A 14,128-nucleotide genomic window follows, 5' to 3' on the forward strand; every position below is an offset into this window, starting at 1 on the left:
GCTATCCGTTAGGCGGGCAATTTTGCATTAGCAGTTTGGCACAGGGCCCGTTTAACATACAATTCTCATTTATTTATTTCATTCATGACTTTTTATTTTCTTTCATTTTATTATACCTCCACATCACCAATTACATACTCATACCTTCACATCACCATATTATTAAACATGCTACCGCATCACCGCTTAACTATACATACCTCCGCATCACCAATTAACTTTAAACCCTTCCTAGTTGTTATAGTACTACTGGTTTAAAAGCAAAACTTGGTGTTGAGGTAATTTGGTTACAATTAAAACTTGTACCATCTCTCTTAAAATTCTGTTATTGTTTTCTAAGAAAATGCAGAAAAACAGCAGGAAGTAGTAAGTTTGATAAATTCCTTAAAAATCCAATTTTCACCCATTTCCTTTCAAAATTCATGACCTCAAACAAGACTCTTTTAGCTTTCCATTGAATCAAATTCCAGATTAATACCATGTCATATGAAAAAGTTATGAAGTGAGAAACACAGCCATGCCTTTTAGAATGCGATTTCCAAAATCCAGTGAGCTACCCATACTCTTTTCAACATATCTACTTGGTTAAGTAGGGTATCGACATGAAATTTAAAATGAAGATTGTGAACACAGGAAGATTAAAAATGCCGTTGGTTTCAGCTCAAATACTTACCAGAATTGAAAGTTAAGGGAGTTGGAAGTTGGTGCTAACAGAATTTTCTGCAGAAACCATCAATCTTCAAAAATTCATTTCTCCCAAACCACTCATTAATAAATTCTGAATTTTTTAGGAGATTCTCAAAACACATTAAAGTTTCATGCAAAAATAGTTTCATTCAAATATATGACCTGGGATGCTCCCAGAAATTGATTCTTTCTACTGTCATGTATGCAGAAATTTTGCCTTAAGCATTTTCAACAACCTTACTTATCAAAAACCACATTTGAACTTATAACCCTTCCAAAATCACACGTTTAACCTCTTTCCAGTTATTCAAAATTGTCTTCATTGCCAACACAGCCCAAGAACCCAGAATTAATAATTCACTCGATATCAAGTACTTAAGCATCATCAAACCTTTTCTTTTCTACACTATGCCCAGCATAATTTTCCATATAGACTCATCATCATTCAAACACATAATAACTCATCAATTCATACCAGCAAGCTCAGCAACAAAAGTAACACCATTTATTCTATCCCTTACAACATTCAGTACGCACAATCATCAAATCAATCACCAACTACAGTTATAATTCAACTCAATTCCGTCAATTATTCACACAAAGCAACCATAAACCATTTGCAGTTACTCTTTTAATTTTAGTAGCATTCATAAGTTAAAACCTTTACTTTTAAAACAAATTCCCTACCTCAGTTAGTCGAAACCCACAAGGTTAGACGTGACTCCAACTTCGTTCTAACTCGTAGCAGCAGCAGCAGCAACAGCTTTAAACCGAATCATTAATAGCAATGCCATCGAACAATTTGTAGTGGTATTGGCATAACCCTAACATATTAACATCTCAACATTCTCAATCAACCATGGAAGCAGAATGGTAATAATGAGGGTTTGGGAACAAGGACAACTTACTAAAACTTGAAAAGAACAGAGGAATGGAGCAGCAGTAGTAACAGCTTTGTTTAAGCACATGCAACCCCACGGCCACCATCACGGCAGCAGCGACTTCGGCACATAAAAGGGGAACCAAAATCAGAGACAAGGCTGAGCAACTAACGGAGACGGTGGCTTTGCAATAGCTGCGCGGCTTTCCTCCTCCCTTGGACAGCGATGCGGCACGGCAGCAAGGGGCTGGCACGGCTTCTCTCTCTCTCTCCTCGCGTTCGCCTCTTTCTCTCTCCTCTGTTGTTGGCGACGATGGCGGCTACTGGCAGTGGGTTGGACGCAGCTGGGCGACAACGTGACGGGCATGAACGGCGAGCCCAAGGCCCGCAGTGGTGGCGCAGCTCCTCCCTCTCCTCTTCTCCCTTCCCTGTCACAGCTTCACTCTCAGATCTCTCTCTTTTCTTTCTTGCTTTTTATTTCTATTGCTGTATGGTAGCATTTTAGAAGAAAGGGGAAGCGGTGTGGTGGTGAGAAAGAGTAAATTGTGGCTTATTGAAGAATGAACAGGTGGTTGGAGGGGTTTACATGTGTGGGTGTTTTAGAAATTAGGATTAGGATTAGTGGATTAGGCATTAGGGTTTCGAATTGGGAATTTAGGATTTGAGTAGAGTTTTAATTTAAAACCAAATTTAATCAATATAATAATTAATTTTAAAAACACTATTTATTTTTCAAATTACAAATTATTTTTAATTAAATACTCTAATTTACAATTTAGAGATAAATAAATAATATTAATCAAAATTTTTAATTATTTAATTTAAATTATATACAAAACTCTCTTTTATTTCCAATTACTAAAACTTTAAATTTTAATTTAGCAAGAACCATTAATTTCAGTAAATCAAAAGTATCTAATTATAATTGAAATTTATATAAAACCAAATTAATTTAAAACATGAAGTCTCATAATCTTTCTAAAAAGAAAATCATATATATAATTATAAATAATTCATTATTTATTTTCTAAAAATCCGAGGGTTTACATCCCACTCTACTTATAAAAATTTTCGTTCTCGAAAATTAGCATATTGCATAAAACATTATATAATTTTAACATTTTACCTTTTTAAAAAACCTTGTGGAAAAGTAAAAAGTCTCTACTCATATAGATACATATACAGTTTCATGTATTTGGGTTTTCATAAGATATAGAGAAGATAAGATAGAAGTTTGATTGCAGAGCAGAAGTTACAAGATAGGCTTGGTATCCCAGAAAATTCAAATAAACATACGCAGTTAAGAGCAAACGAAAATGCACATGAACAAGGAGCGGGATTGAAGAATAATTAGTTCACTTTCTCAAGAAAGAAACCTCAGAAAAAACTTCAAGACAAACCATGGAGGGACAAGATACGAAATCAAGCAATTCCGAGATGTAACTTCTAAAGTTCCCAATCCCCGTGATTTGCATTACCTATTATTTCTAATTCGTCCATGACAACCCATTAGTGTTCCCATATACATAAATCATTAGTGTTAAGTTGGCCAGACTTAATACCATGAGGTATGCAATGGTAGACTAACAGCGTTAATCATCAGACAGTCATGCATATCAAATCTGAATTCTTGTTATCAGAACAAGTCACTAAGCATGACAGACACTCAAAATATGCAATGAAGCATAGTTAGTCCAATCCCAAGGCTCTAACGGGAACGAACTGCTCTGATACCATAATGTAACACCCTAACTTTCAGCACGTCATGATCGTACCAAAAGCAAGGCGTTACTGACCTGTTTTCCTTATTTACTATTTAATATTGAGCCTTTAGTTTGATACCGCGTTTCGATTTTTAAGAAAATGCCGGAAAATATTGTTTCTCATTAATCAAAATCATTCATCAAAGAACACACAGGTAATAGTAATCACTTAATTAGTAATAATGATAAATATTATACAAAAAACCTCAAAAGAAATTCAGATACAATTCCTATCCCTCGGTATAAAATAAAATCTTAAATAACAAAGGCGAGGGAATTCTATGAAAATAACTCGACACATAAACTTAACTTAAATAAAACTCCTAATCGCCCGCGGCTTCAAACTGAGTCTCCGAGCCTGTCACTGAAAGGGTAGAAGATTTTGGGGTGAGAACAAACCACTAGTTCTCAGTAGGGAATAGGAATGCCGCACTAAACAGAGTAAATATAAATAGCTAATTCATATCATAAAAACAATTTCACTTAAAATAGTTTGAAGTTCCTTCCTTTAATTCACGTTAATTAAACAAAATTCCAATCACATTAACAATTCCTTATCCATAAACATCATTCCTAAATACATTATTAAGACCCCAACACAAACAAGTAAAATATCCATAAAGCACGTAAGCACATCACCAAAACAACAGCACAAACACAAATAAATAAAATAAAGCAAACACAATCAAATGTAAATGCGCAAACAAGATGATGCATGCCTGTTCCTAGCGCAGGCCATGAGCTCATGCGTCGGTTGTCTACCCGCAACCCGACGTTACTCGGAGTGAACCCCGAATATGGTCCCTTTACTGTGTCAATTAGACACCTTGGCATCATGGTTACCCGTGTCAATTAGGCCTCATTATAATAACAGTTCAATGTGTATCACAGTAAGGAACAGTGCTATCAATTAGGCGAACATTCCCGCATTAGCAATCTCAGGCTATCCGTTAGGCGGACAATTTCGCATTAGCAGTTTGGCACAGGGCCCGTTTAACATACAATTCTCATTTATTTATTTCATTCATGACTTTTCATTTTCTTTCATTTTATTATACCTCCACATCACCAATTACATACTCATACCTTCACATCACCATATTATTAAACATGCCTCCGCATCACCGCTTAACTATACATACCTCCGCATCACCAATTAACTTTAAACCCTTCCTAGTTGTTATAGTACTACTGGTTTAAAAGCAAAACTTGGTGTTGAGGTAATTTGGTTACAATTAAAACTTGTACCATCTCTCTTAAAATTCTGTTATTGTTTTCTAAGAAAATGCAGAAAAACAGCAGGAAGTAGTAAGTTTGATAAATTCCTTAAAAATCCAATTTTCACCCATTGCCTTTCAAAATTCACGACCTCAAACAAGACTCTTTTAGCTTTTCATTGAATCAAATTCCAGATTAATATCATGTCATATGAAAAAGTTATGAAGTGAGAAACACAGTCATGCCTTTTAGAATTCGATTTCCAAAATCCAGTGAGCTACCCATACTCTTTTCAACATATGTACTTGGTTAAGTAGGGTATCGACATGAAATTTAAAATGAAGATTGTGGACACAGGAAGATTGAAAATGCTGTTGGTTTCAGCTCAAATACTTACCAGAATTGAAAGTTAAGGGAGTTGGAAGTTGGTGCTTCTGCAGTAAAGAAACAGAATTTTCTGCAGAAACCATCAATCTTCAAAAATTCATTTCTCCCAAACCACTCATTAATAAATTCTGAATTTTTTACGAGATGCTCAAAACACATTAATGTTTCATGCAAAAATAGTTTCATTCAAATATATGACCTGGGATGTTCCCAGAAATTGATTCTTTCTACTGTCATGTATGCAGAAATTCTGCCTTAAGCATTTTCAACAACCTTACTTATCAAAAACCACATTTGAACTTATAACCCTTCCAAAATCACACGTTTAACCTTTTTCCAGATATTCAAAATTTTCTTCATTGCCAACACAACCCAAGAACCCAGAATTAATAATTCACTCGATGTCAAATACTTAAGCATCATCAAAACTTTTCTTTTCTACACTATGCCCAGCATAATTTTCCATATAAACTCATCATCATTCAAACACATAATAACTCATCAATTCATACCAGCAAGCTCAGCAACAAAAGTAACACCATTTATTCTATCCCTTACAACATTCAGTACGCACAATCATCAAATCAATCACCAACTACAGTTATAATTCAACTCAATTCCGTCAATTATTCACACAAAGCAACCATAAACCATTTGCAGTTACTCTTTTAATTTTAGTAGCATTCATAAGTTAAAACCTTTACTTTTAAAACAAATTCCCTACCTCAGTTAGTCGAAACCCACAAGGTTAGACGTGACTCCAACTTCGTTCTAACTCGCAGCAGCAGCAGCAGCAACAGCTTTAAACCGAATCATTAATAGCAATGCCATCGAACAATTTGTAGTGGTATTGGCATAACCCTAACATATTAACATCTCAACATTCTCAATCAACCATGGAAGCAGAATGGTAATAATGAGGGTTTGGGAACAAGGACAACTTACTAAAACTTGAAAAGAACAGAGGAATGGAGCAGCAGCAGTAACAGCTTTGTTTAAGCACATGCAACCCCACGGCCACCATCACGGCAGCAGCGACTTCGGCACACAAAAGGGGAACCAAAATCAGAGACGAGGCTGAGCAACTAACGGAGACGGTGGCTTTGCAATAGCTGCGCGGCTTTCCTCCTCCCTTGGACAGCGATGCGGCACGGCAGCAAGGGCTGGCACGGCTTCTCTCTCTCTCTCCTCGCGTTCGCCTCTTTCTCTCTCCTCTGTTGTTGGCGACGATGGCGGCTACGGGCAGTGGGTTGGACGCAGCTGGGCGACAACGTGACGGGCATGAACGGCGAGCCCAAGGCCCGCAGTGGTGGCGCAGCTCCTCCCTCTCCTCTTCTCCCTTCCCTGTCACAGCTTCACTCTCAGATCTCTCTCTTTTCTTTCTTGCTTTTTATTTCTATTGATGTATGGTAGCATTTTAGAAGAAAGGGGAAGCGGTGTGGTGGTGAGAAAGAGTAAATTGTGGCTTATTGAAGAATGAACAGGTGGTTGGAGGGGTTTACATGTGTGGGTGTTTTAGAAATTAGGATTAGGATTAGTGGATTTGGCATTAGGGTTTAGAATTGGGAATTTAGGATTTGAGTAGAGTTTTAATTTAAAACCAAATTTAATCAATATAATAATTAATTTTAAAAACACTATTTTATTTTTCAAATTACAAATTATTTTTAATTAAATACTCTAATTTACAATTTAGAGATAAATAAATAATATTAATCAAAACTTTTAATTATTTAATTTAAAATATATACAAAACTCTCTTTTATTTCCAATTACTAAAACTTTGAATTTTAATTTAGCAAGAACCATTAATTTCAGTAAATCAAAAGTATCTAATTATAATTGAAATTTATATAAAACCAAATTAATTTAAAACATGAAGTCTCATAATCTTTCTAAAAAGAAAATCATATATATAATTATAAATAATTCATTATTTATTTTCTAAAAATCCGGGGGTTTACATCCCACTCCACTTATAAAAATTTTCGTCCTCAAAAATTAGCATATTGCATAAAATATTACATAATTTTAACATTTTACCTTTTTAAAAAACCTTGTGGAAAAGTAAAAAGTCTATACTCATATAGATACATATACAGTTTCATGTATTTGGGTTTTCATAAGACATAGAGAAGATAAGATAGAAGTTTGATTGCAGAGCAGAAGTTACAAGATAGGCTTGGTATCCCAGAAAATTCAAATAAACATACGCAGTTAAGATCAAACAAAAACGCACATGAACAAGGAGCGGGATTGAAGAATAATTAGTTCACTTTCTCACGAAAGAAACCTCAGACAAAACTTCAAGACAAACCATGGAGGGACAAGATACGAAATCAAGTAATCCCGAGACGTAACTTCTAAAGTTCCCAATCCCCGTGATTCGCATTACCTATTATTTATATTTCGTCCATGACAACCCATTAGTGTTCCCATATACATAAATCATTAGTGTTAAGTTGGCCAGACTTAATACCATGAGGTATGCAATGTTAGACTAACAGCGTTAATCATCAGATAGTCATGCATATCAAATCTAAATTCTTGTTATCAGAACAAGTCACTAAGCATGACAGACACTCAGAATATGCAATGAAGCATAGTCAGTCCAATCCCAAGGCTCTAACGGGAACGAACTGCTCTGATACCATAATGTAACACCCTAACTTTCAGCACGTCATGATCGTACCAAAAGCAAGGCGTTACTGACCTGTTTTCCTTATTTACTATTTAATATTGAGCATTTAGTTTGATACCGAGTTTCGATTTTTAAGAAAATGCCGGAAAATATTATTTCTCATTAATCAAAATCATTCATCAAAGAACACACAGGTAATAGTAATCACTTAATTAGTAATAATGATAAATATTATACAAAAAAACTCAAAAGAAATTCAGATACAATTCCAATCCCTCGGTATAAAATAAAATCTTAAATAACAAAGGCGAGGGAATTCTATGAAAATAACTCGACACATAAACTTAACTTAAATAAAACTCCTAATCGCCCGCGGCTTCAAACTGAGTCTCCGAGCCTGTCACTGAAAGGGTGGAAGATTTTGGGGTGAGAACAAACCACTATTTCTCAGTAGGGAATAGGAATGCCGCACTAAACAGAGTAAATACAAATAGCTAATTCATATCATAAAAACAATTTCACTTAAAATAGTTTCAAGTTCCTTCCTTTAATTCACGTTAATTAAACAAAATTCCAATCACATTAACAATTCCTTATCCATAAACATCATTCCTAAATACATTATTAAGACCCAACACAAACAAGCAAAATATCCATAAAGCACGTAAGCACATCACCAAAACAACAGCACAAACACAAATAAATAAAATAAAGTAAACACAATCAAATATAAATGCGCAAACAAGATGATGCATGCCTGTTCCTAGCGCAGGCCATGAGCTCATGCGTCGGTTGTCTACCCGCAACCCGACGTTACTCGGAGTGAACCCCGAATATGGTCCCTTTACTGTGTCAATTAGACACCTTAGCATCACGGTTACCCGTGTCAATTAGGCCTCATTATAATAACAGTTCAATGTGTATCACAGTAAGGAACAGTGCTATCAATTAGGCGAATATTCCCGCATTAGCAATCTCAGGCTATCCGTTAGGCGGGCAATTTCGCATTAGCAGTTTGGCACAGGGCCTGTTTAACATACAATTCTTATTTATTTATTTCATTCATGACTTTTTATTTTCTTTCATTTTATTATACCTCCACATCACCAATTACATACTCATATCTTCACATCACCATATAATTAAACATGTCTCCGCATCACCGCTTAACTATACATACCTCCGCATCACCAATTAACTTTAAACCCTTCCTTGTTGTTATAGTACTACTGGTTTAAAAGCAAAACTTGGTGTTGAGGTAATTTGGTTACAATTAAAACTTGTACCATCTCTCTTAAAATTTTGTTATTGTTTTCTAAGAAAATGCAGAAAAACAGCAGAAAGTAGTAAGTTTGATAAATTCCTTAAAATTCCAATTTTCACCCATTGCCTTTCAAAATTCATGACCTCAAACAAGACTCTTTTAGATTTTCATTGAATTAAATTCCAGATTAATACCATGTCATATGAAAAAGTTATGAAGTGAGAAACACAGCCATGCCTTTTAGAATTCGATTTCCAAAATCCAGTGAGCTACCCATACTCTTTTCAACATATCTACTTGGTTAAGTAGGGTATCGACATGAAATTTAAAATGAAGATTGTGAACACAGGAAGATTGAAAATGCCGTTGGTTTCAGCTCAAATACTTACCAGAATTGAAAGTTAAGGGAGTTGGAAGTTGGTGCTAACAGAATTTTCTGCAGAAACCATCAATCTTCAAAAATTTATTTCTCCCAAACCACTCATTAATAAATTCTGAATTTTTTACGAGATGCTCAAAACACATTAAAGTTTCATGAAAAAATAGTTTTATTCAAATATATGACCTGGGATGTTCCCAGAAATTGATTCTTTCTACTGTCATGTATGCAGAAATTTTGCCTTAAGCATTTTCAACAACCTTATTTATCAAAAACCACATTTGAACTTATAACCCTTCCAAAATCACACGTTTAACCTATTTCCAGTTATTCAAAATTGTCTTCATTGCCAACACAGCCCAAGAACCCAGAATTAATAATTCACTCGATATCAAGTACTTAAGCATCATCAAACCTTTTCTTTTCTACACTATGCCCAGCATAATTTTCCATATAGACTCATCATCATTCAAACACATAATAACTCATCAATTCATACCAGCAAGCTCAGCAACAAAAGTAACACCATTTATTCTATCCCTTACAACATTCAGTACGCACAATCATCAAATCAATCACCAACTACAGTTATAATTCAACTCAATTCCGTCAATTATTCACACAAAGCAACCATAAACCATTTGCAGTTACTCTTTTAATTTTAGTAGCATTCATAAGTTAAAACCTTTACTTTTAAAACAAATTCCCTACCTCAGTTAGTCGAAACCCACAAGGTTAGACGTGACCCCAACTTCGTTCTAACTCGCAGCAGCAGCAGCAGCAACAGCTTTAAACCGAATCATTAATAGCAATGCCATCGAACAATTTGTAGTGGTATTGGCATAACCCTAACATATTAACATCTCAACATTCTCAATCAACCATGGAAGCAGAATGGTAATAATGAGGGTTTGGGAACAAGGACAACTTACTAAAACTTGAAAAGAACAGAGGAATGGAGCAGCAGCAGTAACAGCTTTGTTTAAGCACATGCAACCCCACGGCCACCATCACGGCAGCAGCGACTTCGGCACACAAAAGGGGAACCAAAATCAGAGACGAGGCTGAGCAACTAACGGAGACGGTGGCTTTGCAATAGCTGCGCGGCTTTCCTCCTCCCTTGGACAGCGATGCGGCACGGCAGCAAGGGGCTGGCACGGCTTCTCTCTCTCTCTCCTCGCGTTCGCCTCTTTCTCTCTCCTCTGTTGTTGGCGACGATGGCGGCTACGGGCAGTGGGTTGGACGCAGCTGGGCGACAACGTGACGGGCATGAACGGCGAGCCCAAGGCCCGCAGTGGTGGCGCAGCTCCTCCCTCTCCTCTTCTCCCTTCCCTGTCACAGCTTCACTCTCAGATCTCTCTCTTTTCTTTCTTGCTTTTTATTTCTATTGATGTATGGTAGCATTTTAGAAGAAAGGGGAAGCGGTGTGGTGGTGAGAAAGAGTAAATTGTGGCTTATTGAAGAATGAACAGGTGGTTGGAGGGTTTACATGTGTGGGTGTTTTAGAAATTAGGATTAGGATTAGTGGATTTGGCATTAGGGTTTAGAATTGGGAATTTAGGATTTGAGTAGAGTTTTAATTTAAAACCAAATTTAATCAATATAATAATTAATTTTAAAAACACTATTTTATTTTTCAAATTACAAATTATTTTTAATTAAATACTCTAATTTACAATTTAGAGATAAATAAATAATATTAATCAAAACTTTTAATTATTTAATTTAAATTATATACAAAACTCTCTTTTATTTCCAATTACTAAAACTTTAAATTTTAATTTAGCAAGAACCATTAATTTCAGTAAATCAAAAGTATCTAATTATAATTGAAATTTATATAAAACCAAATTAATTTAAAACATGAAGTCTCATAATCTTTCTAAAAATAAAATCATATATATAATTATAAATAATTCATTATTTATTTTCTAAAAATCCGAGGGTTTACATCCCACTCTACTTATAAAAATTTTCGTCCTCGAAAATTAGCATATTGCATAAAACATTATATAATTTTAACATTTTACCTTTTTAAAAAACCTTGTGGAAAAGTAAAAAGTCTCTACTCATATAGATACATATACAGTTTCATGTATTTGGGTTTTCATAAGATATAGAGAAGATAAGATAGAAGTTTGATTGCAGAGCAGAAGTTACAAGATAGGCTTGGTATCCCAGAAAATTCAAATAAACATACGCAGTTAAGAGCAAACGAAAATGCACATGAACAAGGAGCGGGAGTGAAGAATAATTAGTTCACTTTCTCAAGAAAGAAACCTCAGAAAAAACTTCAAGACAAACCATGGAGGGACAAGATACGAAATCAAGCAATTCCGAGATGTAACTTCTAAAGTTCCCAATCCCCGTGATTTGCATTACCTATTATTTCTAATTCGTCCATGACAACCCATTAGTGTTCCCATATACATAAATCATTAGTGTTAAGTTGGCCAGACTTAATACCATGAGGTATGCAATGGTAGACTAACAGCGTTAATCATCAGACAGTCATGCATATCAAATCTAAATTCTTGTTATCAGAACAAGTCACTAAGCATGACAGACACTCAAAATATGCAATGAAGCATAGTTAGTCCAATCCCAAGGCTCTAACGGGAACGAACTGCTCTGATACCATAATGTAACACCCTAACTTTCAGCACGTCATGATCGTACCAAAAGCAAGGCGTTACTGACCTGTTTTCCTTATTTACTATTTAATATTGAGCCTTTAGTTTGATACCGCGTTTCGATTTTTAAGAAAATGCCGGAAAATATTGTTTCTCATTAATCAAAATCATTCATCAAAGAACACACAGGTAATAGTAATCACTTAATTAGTAATAATGATAAATATTATACAAAAAACCTCAAAAGAAATTCAGATACAATTCCTATCCCTCGGTATATAATAAAATCTTAAATAACAAAGGCGAGGGAATTCTATGAAAATAACTCGACACATAAACTTAACTTAAATAAAACTCCTAATCGCCCGCGGCTTCAAACTGAGTCTCCGAGCCTGTCACTGAAAGGGTAGAAGATTTTGGGGTGAGAACAAACCACTAGTTCTCGGTAGGGAATAGGAATGCCGCACTAAACAGAGTAAATATAAATAGCTAATTCATATCATAAAAACAATTTCACTTAAAATAGTTTGAAGTTCCTTCCTTTAATTCACGTTAATTAAACAAAATTCCAATCACATTAACAATTCCTTATCCATAAACATCATTCCTAAATACATTATTAAGACCCCAACACAAACAAGTAAAATATCCATAAAGCACGTAAGCACATCACCAAAACAACAGCACAAACACAAATAAATAAAATAAAGCAAACACAATCAAATGTAAATGCGCAAACAAGATGATGCATGCCTGTTCCTAGCGCAGGCCATGAGCTCATGCGTCGGTTGTCTACCCGCAACCCGACGTTACTCGGAGTGAACCCCGAATATGGTCCCTTTACTGTGTCAATTAGACACCTTGGCATCATGGTTACCCGTGTCAATTAGGCCTCATTATAATAACAGTTCAATGTGTATCACAGTAAGGAACAGTGCTATCAATTAGGCGAACATTCCCGCATTAGCAATCTCAGGCTATCCGTTAGGCGGACAATTTCGCATTAGCAGTTTGGCACAGGGCCCGTTTAACATACAATTCTCATTTATTTATTTCATTCATGACTTTTCATTTTCTTTCATTTTATTCTACCTCCACATCACCAATTACATACTCATACCTTCACATCACCATATTATTAAACATGCCTCCGCATCACCGCTTAACATACATACCTCCGCATCACCAATTAACTTTAAACCCTTCCTAGTTGTTATAGTACTACTGGTTTAAAAGCAAAACTTGGTGTTGAGGTAATTTGGTTACAATTAAAACTTATACCATCTCTCTTAAAATTCTGTTATTGTTTTCTAAGAAAATGCAGAAAAACAGCAGGAAGTAGTAAGTTTGATAAATTCCTTAAAAATCCAATTTTCACCCATTGCTTTCAAAATTCACGACTCAAACAAGACTCTTTTAGCTTTCATTGAATCAAATTCCAGATTAATATCATGCATATGAAAAGTTATGAAGTGAGAAACACAGCCAGCCTTTAGAATTCGATTCCAAAATCCAGTGAGCTACCCATACTCTTTTCAACATATGTACTTGGTTAAGTAGGGTATCGACATGAAATTTAAAATGAAGATTGTGGACACAGGAAGATTGAAAATGCTGTTGGTTTCAGCTCAAATACTACCAGAATTGAAAGTTAAGGGAGTTGGAAGTTGGTGCTTCTGCAGTAAAGAAACAGAATTTTCTGCAGAAACCATCAATCTTCAAAAATTCATTTCTCCCAAACCACTCATTAATAAATTCTGAATTTTTACGAGATCTCAAAACACATAATGTTTCATGCAAAAATAGTTTCATTCAAATAATGACCTGGGATGTTCCAGAATTGATCTTTCTACTTCATGTATGCAAAATTCTCTAACATTTCAACAACCTTACTTATCAAACAAATTTGAACTATAACCCTTAAAATCACACGTTAACCTTTTCAGTTATTCAAATTGTCTTCATGCAAACAGCCCAAGAACAGAATTAATTCACTCATGTCAATACTTAATGCATCATCAAACCTTTTCTTTTCTACACTATGCCCAGCATAATTTTCCATATAGACTCATCATCATTCAAACACATAATAACTCATCAATTCACACCCAAGCAAGCTCAGCAAAAAAAGTAACACCATTTATCTATCCCACAACATTCCTAGCACAACATCAATCAATACCACTACAGTTATTCAATCATTCCCAATACCACAACATCATATTCATTACCTAATATACAGTTCATAAGTTCAACCATCCCGTAATTTTCACATT

This window comes from Arachis hypogaea, chromosome 19 (assembly GCF_003086295.3).
Source record: "Arachis hypogaea cultivar Tifrunner chromosome 19, arahy.Tifrunner.gnm2.J5K5, whole genome shotgun sequence".
Lineage (NCBI taxonomy): Eukaryota > Viridiplantae > Streptophyta > Magnoliopsida > Fabales > Fabaceae > Arachis > Arachis hypogaea.